The sequence below is a fragment of the Carica papaya genome, chromosome 5, assembly GCF_054855325.1.
Source record: "Carica papaya isolate Zhongbai chromosome 5, ASM5485532v1, whole genome shotgun sequence".
Classification (NCBI taxonomy): domain Eukaryota; kingdom Viridiplantae; phylum Streptophyta; class Magnoliopsida; order Brassicales; family Caricaceae; genus Carica; species Carica papaya.
Window position 1 is genome coordinate 11,214,157 of NC_142313.1, and position 10,396 is coordinate 11,224,552.

Sequence of the window (10,396 nt, forward strand, 5' to 3'; positions counted from 1 at the left end):
CATTAACATAAGTTACATTCAATAGAGTAATATAACTGCTTAAATCTTTTGAAAGAAAATAGCTTTATATTCATATTGTTTTGATCTAAACACATTACAAGTGATCTAAATAGAAAAGAGAAGCTAGCAATCCCAGTTACAACAAACATTGCAAGTGAAGAGGCTGTTGATGATCATCAACCTTTCAAGCATGATTTTGATCTAAACGCATTACCCTAAGAAGCAGAAAATGAAGAAGTGATGAGTTGTTATATTTCATTTCACTAACAAACAACAGTGATTCATATAACACAAAGAGAAGTCTCTCCTTAAAGTATACCTTTTTTCTCCTTTAAATAATTAAGCTTTAATTATATTTTTATCTTTTTTTAGCATTATATTTAGTTCACTTCTTTTGTATTAATATGTAATTTATCTATTATTACTTAAAATTTTGTGATGATTTTACATGTTTGATATATATGTAAACTAATTTTGCTCGTATTTTTAACAATAAAGTTGAACATTTTTCAATTTTTATTGGCCTAAGTTATAGTATTCTTGAGTAAGGGAGCATGCAATTCCCCCCTAACCCTTTTAAATCTTAGTTGCAAAGTAGTACAACTACTAAGATAATGTTCTATGATACTTAAAAACTTCGAAGTTTGTTACTCGTGTCACTAAGGTGAAATAAAGCCTTACTTTATAAGTGTATTTTTTTTTCCTATTTCTCTTGTCAAATATTCATATTCTAATAAATCACCTAATTTTTGGAATTTATTTTTAATAACCTAATTTGTATAATTGGCAGCCACTTAAATTATTTACAATAACCACACAATTAAATAATTACCAAATTAATTCCTCTAATAGGTTTTGGGTTGTCATATTTAATATATGCGATTAATCTTTGATTGTTTCAATATTTTTGGTTTAAATATTAAGCAATGCTATGAGATAGTAAGTTTAAAGGATCTAAATCGTATCATTTTTATTAATTCTCAGCTTTAATATGAATGGTCTTGAATTTTTATGATTTATTACATGATAGCTTTATCTATTATTTAGTCTGCCGAAACAGTATTGTAGTCATCAAGACTTGAACCAAACAATAAAATTTAGAGTCACAATGCTATACGTTAATTTGTATTTTAATTATTATTCTACTTTTAATTTATATTATTTTATTTTAAATGAAATATTTCTATTTTTATTATAATAAAAGAGATATATATTTCAAAATATTTCTTAAAGAGTATTTTTAGATAAGCAAATTAATATGATTGTTACTTTGCCTGTTTTGTATGCCTCTTTGTTTAAATGAGTCGAATTATTTTAGTTTTAGAGCATGCTATGTGAATTATAAACACTTGATGAATTTGCATGAAATGAATGTAATATATAATTCATAATAGTAAAAGTAAAAAGAAAAAAAAAGAAAAAAAATGGAATGAAGCTTGTATGGTCCGACATGTATCTGTATTGATGTGCATATTGCATCAAGTGTCTCGTTAGGCTTTTTATCTCTGAGGGGTATCTATTCCCCTTGCCCTTCGGGGTATCTATTTCTCCCTCCCCTATCTGGTCTGGAAAGACGTAAGAGGACCCCTCCTAGTGGATGACGGTGTGCCCTCTGATGAGAGTGGTATCGCACTATCTATAGGGGTCACCCGTGGCTAAATAATGTCGTGATTATAGATATCTGTTAGGGCCACTATGGTTGGTACGATCGTGGTCATAGATCATACCATGGTTTCGCTACCCAAAAGTAGGCCTGAGCAAATTATCGTATCTGTATCTGATCTAGTCATTCCAATTGGTTGGTTGGAAATATATATCTGCCCTCAAAGATGGAAGTTTGTAACGACTTTGTGAAGCATGACATGAAAAATCTATATATTTCATGATTTATTTGATTTTTTCTATTATCTGGCATGATGTATATTTGATCTTTTGTGATAATGTACCATTTTAATATTCAAACAAATGATTTTTATAACAGTGAGATAGGTAAACGAGGAAGCTAAATGGTAAGATAAAATAATAAACTTTTGAAATCTTATAATGTTAATTTAATACTGTTTTCCTTACTGAGCATATGGAACTCATTCTTTCCATGCCCCCCCATCCAGATGAGGAAGAAAATGAGGAACCGTAGGCAAACCTACCCTTGAAAGTCTATGTGGATTTTCTGGATCCACAACTCTGAGTGCATGACTTTTCTCGCACTCTGATAAATCTAGTAGCATAGTGAAAGAAGTGGCCTTTATGTTTTATATTTTGTAGCCACTTCTGACCTCAGCTTATGTATTTGGAAAATTATATATATTTGTAAGATATTTGTTATGCTTTGATTCCACTGCATAAATTTTATCATGTAACGCATAAATTTATTCATGCACTCATTATTCTGAATCTGTATATGGCACCTATATGCCTTAATTAGCACTTGGGATATCACAAAAACCCTAACAACTGAGAAATGGACAATTATACTGAAATAAATCTCTTAGGTGGAAATACAACGGCACCAAGCCTAAGGCATCTTCTTCAATTGCGATGAAAAATTCTCAATCAGGAACCGATGCTGACGGCCAAAACTCTTGCTTTTTGAAGGAGCCTACAAAGGAGATGAAGTTGCAGAACCTACTTGGAATCTCCTTGCACGCGTTCACGAGTTGGCCGACCACTGAAACGATGCAAGTCATCGTTACCATCAACAAGCATAAGGTAGTGGCCCTTGTCGAAAGTGGATCAAATCACAATTTTATGAGTGAATATGTTGTGAACATGCTGAAATTACCTTTGATTCTGGTCGAATCCATCACGGTAAAGGTTGCAAGTGATGCCACGATGAAGTGCAAAGGCCGATTTGCATGAGTGTTAGTCCAGATTCAAGGTATGGCTTTTGAAATGGATCTCTTTGCTTTACCCTTAATTTAAATCAACTTGGTGGTCAGGATTCAATGATTGGCCGAGCTAGGACCGGTCACTTGCGACTGAAGAGCTACACAATGTCTTTTAGGTGGTGCAAATAGGACCGCCAGTTGTTAGGGATGGAGGCACCACGCATCCAAATAGCTTTTGTAGAGGCTCTCACCAAAAATAGGCATAAGAGGTACTCTTTGTTTGCTATTTGTATGTTGACAGAAACTCAATCATCACCACAAATGAATTCTGCCATGCAAAAAGTGATACAAGCCTATCAAGACCTGTTTTAGGAACCCAAATAGTTGCATCCACCACGTTTAATTGATCATCAAATCAACCTAAAAGAAGGATTAGAACTGGTCAATGTGTGGCCATACAAGTATGCTTATTTCCAAAAGGCATAAATTGAAAGGCAAGTAAATGAGATGCTAAATTTGGGGCTCATTCGACCCCGCACAAGTCCTTTTTCTTCACCAATTCTCTTAGTACAAAAAAGGATGGATCATAGAGATTTTATATTAATTATAAAGCACTCAATGTTATACCTATAAAGGATCATTTTTTGATCCCTACTAATGATGATATATTGGATGAGCTATATGGAGCTATTTTCTTTACTAAATTAGATTTAATAGTAAGATATCATCAGGTTGGGGTTTACGTTGCCGATGTGCATAAAACAGCTTTTCATACTCACAATGAACACTATGAGTATTTGGTGATGCCTTTTGGCTTGTACAATGCCCCTTCTACCTTTTAAGCAATGATGAATTCCACATATATCCATCTTCGTAAGTCTGTGCTAGTTTTCTTTGATGATATATTAATATACAATCCAACTTGGACTGTGCACCTTGATCATGTCAAACAAGTCTTTGAAATTTTGAGACTATATTATTTTTTTGTCAAACTCAAAAAGTGTGCCTTTCGACAACAGGAGCTTAAATATTTAGGTCATATTGTTACACCGAATGGTATTAAAATCAACCAGAAAAAAATCAAGGCCATGTTTAATTAGCCTAAGCCCACCATTATAACAGAATTGAGAGGTTTCTAGGGATTAACTGGATATTATAGACAATTTATTCATAATTATGGCATTCTAGCTCAACAACTCACCAACTTGTTAAAGAAAGGATAGTTTACCTTGTTAGGCGAAGCCAAACAAGCTTTTCTCTACCTTAAATAGGCCTTAGCATCAACTTAGAGTCTTGCATTACCCAACTTTAAAAAAAATTTTGTGGTGGAAACAGATGCTTCAGGGGATGGTATTGGAGCTGTCTTTATGTAGAATGACCAACCTATAGTTATATAAGTCGAGCTTTGGGAGTCAACAAACAGGCTTGGTCTACTTATGCTACAGAAATGCTAACAATAATTGTCAGAGTTAAACTCTAGAGTCCTTATTTGATGGTCAAAAAAATTTCATCAGAAATGATAAAAGAAGTCTCAAATATATCTTAGATCAACGTATCACCACTCTAGAACAATAAAAATGGGTCTCTAAATTATTTGGATATGACTATTAAATCATCTATAAACCTGGAAAAGAAAACTCTGTCGGTGATGCACTTTTACAGAAATCAGGTAGTCCTACATTGAATGTTATTTCAACTCCCAAGCTTTAGTTATGGGATGATCTTTAGGCATCTTATCTTCAGAATCTTTATATGAAAAAAATTATCAAGTTAGCATCAGATTCACCTGATAGTCCTTACATTTTGAAAGGTGGCCTTATATACTTCAAGAATCGTGTGATTATTCCACCTAAGTATGACATAACTCATCAATTATTACAGGAGTTTCATAATTCACCTACTGGAGGTCATTCAGGGATTCAAAGAACATTCAAGCAACATACTCTACAATTTTATTTACGTTCGATGCAAGAAGCAGCAACTGAATATGTCTCCTTCTGTGATATTTATCAACGGGTTAAAGCTGATACTCTTTCACCTGTTGGGCTACTGCAACCCTTTTCTATCCCATGTTAAGTATGAGAAGACATTTTAATGGATTTCATTGAAGGCTTACCTCTTTCTAATGGTAACATTGTTATTTTTATGGTGGTTGACCATCTTAGTAAGTAAGCTCACTTTATGGCTTTAGCTCATCTGTATACTGCCAAGACAGTGGCAGAGCCATTTGTGTATAATGTGGTTAAGCTTTATGGCATACACCAATCAATTATCAGTGATCGAGATCCCACTTTTATCAGTAGCTTCTTGCAGGAACTCTATAAATTATCTGGCACTCAGCTCAAAACAAGTTCTGCATATCATCCTCAAACTAATGGTCAATCAAAAGTTGTCAACCGATGCGTTGAACAGTATCTTCACTGCCTTGGTCACCAACATCCTCATCGATGGAGCTTTTTACTGCCTTGGGTTGAATTCTAGTACAACACCACTTATCACTCTTCCATTAAGATGACGCCTTTTCAGGGCCTATGTGGATGACTTCCACCCACTATTCTAGATTATCATCTAGGCACATCTCCTACTAATGAGGTTGACTAATAACTTATTTCTTGAGATGAACTACTTCACCAGCTCAAGCTCATTCTCCAAACTATTTCAAATAGCATGTAATAGGTTATGAATGCTAAGCGTCGTGACACTGAATTTCAAGAAGACAATTAGGTATTCCTTAAACTACAACCTTATCATCAGCAACCTACTTTTAAAAGGATTTTTAAAAACTCGCATGTCACTTCTATGGGCCTTACAAAATTGTTTAAAAAATAGGTCCAATGGCTTACAGACTCAATCTACCTACATGTTCACGTATTCATTTGGTCTTCCATGTCTCCCTACTACATAAGAAATTGAGCATGTTCGACTCTCCAACTGAAGAACTACCCTTAACTAATGATACTGTGGATATCATTGTGCAACTTGAGTTTATCTTGGAAACTTGTTGGATTAAGAAAGGCTCACGTTTCATGGAAGAAAGCCTGGTTAAATTGAAGCATCTACCTGAAGAAGAGGCTACCTGGGAGAGTACCATAAAATTACTTAATCAATTTCCTACTCGGAACCTTGAGGACAAGGTTCTCCAAAGAGGGGGGGGGGTAATGTTATGCTTTAAAGATCTAAGAGATAGCCCAAGAAGAATATCATATATGTAGACAAGTGAAAAAACTGCATCAGTTATAAATAACACCAGCGATAACACTACCATTTGTCAACCACCAACCTGCATGTCTTCCACCTATGTAGTTTAATTTGTATAATAGTTATCCTAAAGTATGAAAATCGTCATTGTAAATTTCTATTTAAACTCTTACAACTCAATGAAAAAGACACGTGTTCTTATTTCCAAAATCAAGGTTATTCTTGCCTAAAAGAGAAATTGTCATTTAATTACTTAAGGTTTTGACTGGGACCATAACAATAACCTTGAACATTGTCCCTTGATTTAAAATTGAATAGGCCAAGTTATTTCCTGTATAAAATAATTTTCTGGCATAGATGAGCTTTTATGAATATATTTTCCATTCGTCCATTTTTGTTGCAAAACTTCATAACAATGATATCTTTTACCACTAGTTCTTGAATAAAATGAAAGTGAATGTTAATGTGTTTTGTTCTTCCATATTAAATTAATGACGCATCACAAAAAGAATAGAAATTTTTATTTTATTTTAATTTTTTTAATCTTTTAAAGAAATTTAAATTAAGAGAGTTATCACTAATCCTATTGAAAGTGATATCAAATGCTAATTGTTTCATTGATTATTTACCCCATCCGGTGTGTGCCACATGGCACACGCGGATTGGTGCCCCGGACACATAAGCTCCTAGCATGTCCCATTTTAATCTAAATTGCATATAAGCCCTAAATGCAAAAATTCTATTCATTTAGGTCCCTAACAAGTTTTTAAAATTGAAAAATATTTCCAAATGCCATATAGAGCACAGGGCAGATATAGAGCACGTATTTTCGCTCCAACATCCCTTACTAAGGAAAAGTAAACTTATATCCATCTCAAATCTTTACCAGTCATTTGTCCCACGACTAAATGTTTTTACTTGCTACTCACTCCAATTATTGGTAAACATATGTTTCTCATAACGTATTCAAATAAATAACAAAAACTTAATTAAAAAATCTTAAGTACAACATAAAACGCAATGTAATTTAAGATAATATAAAAAAGCATACTCTACTCAATAACAAAGATAAAATAAATATTATGAAAAATAAAAATTAAACATTTAAATAATTAGAAAATTAAATAATTTTTATTATAATAAATTGTTTAATTTTAAATATATAAATATAGATATGAAATATTTAAACTATTCATTCACTTGCTCAATTAATCCTATACATATGTCATTTAATTTGATGTGGGTTAGGTATGGATATGACATTATATCATTTAATTCAGATTTACTCCACACTCATTTTGGGTTTATAACTTCCTATCTGTATCCGTCTTGTAACCAATTAATTATAGGTTTTTACTCGATGATCTTGATTTTTATTTTTTAGTTAAAAATTTTTAAAGTCCACTAAATTATTCTAAGTTCGTAAGCATATACTTATATATCTTCAATTGTTAATAATGGTCAGACATCTAGTAAGTTCGAAATATTAGTATCATTTATATATCTTGATGACCCTTCATTACAAGTAGAAAATATGTTACAATTTTTTTCACCATTAAATGTTTTAAAAAATATAATATATTCTCCATTTTTTAAGATATATGTGTTGCATTAACATAAAAAATACAAGTACAAATTTGAATTATAAAACCTGAAGAGATTTTTTACCAAAAAAAAGGATAAATACTTTTTTATGTACTAATGTAGTAACACTTTAAATTAGGTTATTAGGCAAGTTAATAAGATTTTTTACCATTCTCCTTTTGATTAATTCATCATTTTCTCTTTTTAATAGATGAATAGATCGACACGATTGATATAAAAATATCATGCCTTAGGGTTTACATAAACTTCAAATTCCCTTTTTTTGATAAATTCTCTTTGATTTTTCCTATAATTTTGTTACTCCATTAACGTCTTGTTAAGTTGTTTATGTGGTAATTCATTTATGGTTAAGTATTGTGCAATTTGAATTGATCAAACCGACCCGAGTCGATACTCTAAAACTTGCCCTAGTTATTTCCCCCAAAAGATCCAAGGCATGTAGGATCTGAATATCTATGTATTTTTTTTCTTAAAGCATGACGACTCGTCTTCTATTTTGAAATTAAAAGCCCATCTAAGCCCGTGATTTTCATATATAATATAGTTTTAATTTTAATAAGAAATGTGATATATAGGTTAATTTGGTATATATACAATATTTTTTGTTAATAAATATATATTTTTTTACTTTATTTATATATGATCGATATTGAGTCTAGTTTAATCTCATCAATAACCCAATTAGACCAAAAATAAAATTAATTTTTAAAACTTACTCCGACTTGTTTGGGTTTTCAATTTGTTAAAATTAGATCAGGTTCGGATTTTGAGAAACTTGCCCCAAACTTGATCTATTACAATCCTTATTTATCCTTTTATCTTGAATAAAATTATGGACAAATTATAATTTCAAAATCCATAGTTTGACCAACTATAATTCAAAACTATTGCAATTTCTTTTATAACCGTTTCATTTCTCTATTGGTTGTGCATTATTTTATATAAAATAATTAGTTTCTTAGGCTTTTATATTTTATTTTTCCCTAATTTTGATTTATTTAACCTTAAAATTTCATGTATTCTTGTTTAGAGGACCAAACACATAAAAAAATTCTAATTAGAAAAAATATATGATTTGAATTACAACAAGACTAGATCACAATGGTTAAAAATATAATTTATTTTAAAAACATTTACCAAGATCTACAACCTAGATCTTTAATTTACTTCTGTTTCTTTTTATATTTCTCTATATCATTCATTGCATTATATATTTAAATGATTTCTCATCTTTACTTGAATTTTCATATTCTTATTTAAAATGAGTTTTGTTTTGACATAATCTTACAAATGATGTTACCTTTGTCTTAGCCAAGAAGCCTCACCACAAGGTGTGTCTTTAACGTTCTAATCACCCAAGATTGCAAACTAGTTGGTCATTTTGGAATCATTATACCCCTTAATATAGACATAGAAAATGGGATTAAAACTTCACTTAAACAATAATGTTATTGTAGGTCTTAAGTTGTTAAAGAATTTCTCTAAGAGACCGGAAAATTCATATGTACTTTGCCTATAAGGTTTAAAAACTAAACATTAACATAGGTTACATTCAATAGAGTAATATAACAACTAAAATGTTTTAAAAGACAATAGTTTTATATTCATAGTGTTTCGATCTAAACACATTACGAGTGATCTAAATAGAAAGAGAAGCAAGGAGACACAGGTACAACGAACATTGCAATTGAAGAGGGTGTTGATGATCATCAACCTTTCAATTACGATTTTGATCTAAACACATTACCCCTAGAAGCAGCAAATGAAGAAGAGGTTTGTTATATTATATTTCACTAACAAACAATAGTGATTCACATAACACTAAGAGAAGTCTCTCTTTAAAGCAGACGTTTTTTCTCTTTTAAAAATTAAGTTTTAATTATATTTTATCTATTTTTAGCATTATATTTAGTTCACCACTATTGTATTAATATTCAATTGCTCTATCAATATTTAAAATTTTGTCATGATTGTACATGTTGTATATGTAAACTAATTATGCTCCTATTTTGTAACCATAAAGTAGAACTTTTCACAATTTTTTTTGACGAATTTATAGCAAATTTAGTTTTAGTATCTTATGAGGTGAATTCATTTAATGAGTCATTAATTTAACAAAAGAAAAAGAATTCCTAATTTATGTCTCACCTAGTAAATCCCTTTACTAATTATTAAAAGTTGTATAATGAATTAGGTTGCTTTTAAACTTGTACGTAAAGGAGGTTTGTAACGAAGTGGCTACTCAACCTGTGGAAGAAGAATTGCATGCTATGGGCAGGTGTAACATCCTAGCACAAGAAAAATAAAATCCAACCCATCTGTTTCTTAGAAGCAGGAAAAGTCAAAACAATGTCGTTATGAGAAACTCTAAAAATGACATTGTTTTGATGTGAAGAAAAGAAAAAGAGAGTGAGATTAAAACAACATCATTTTGAGAGCATCAAAATGATGCAACTTTGAAAACAAGAAAAGAAAAAAAAGGGGGAGTTGCAGAGGCGAACACACCTCTACAAGAAGAAGAGAAAGAGGAAGTGTACATGCCTCTGAAACTCGCTAGAGAATGAGGAGGCGAGTTGTGGAGGAATCTTCTTGTTCCAAGAGAGAGGTGAAAGAGAGATGGATTGGATAGAGAGTGAAAAGGAGAAAGGAGGAGAGAGAGAGAGAAGGAAGGAAGAGTAAGAAAAAAGATGACAGCGACGGCGGCAAGCCCAGATCGTTCCCAATCTATAGTAAAATAGGAATAAGGAAAGAAGAAGAGGAGCTGT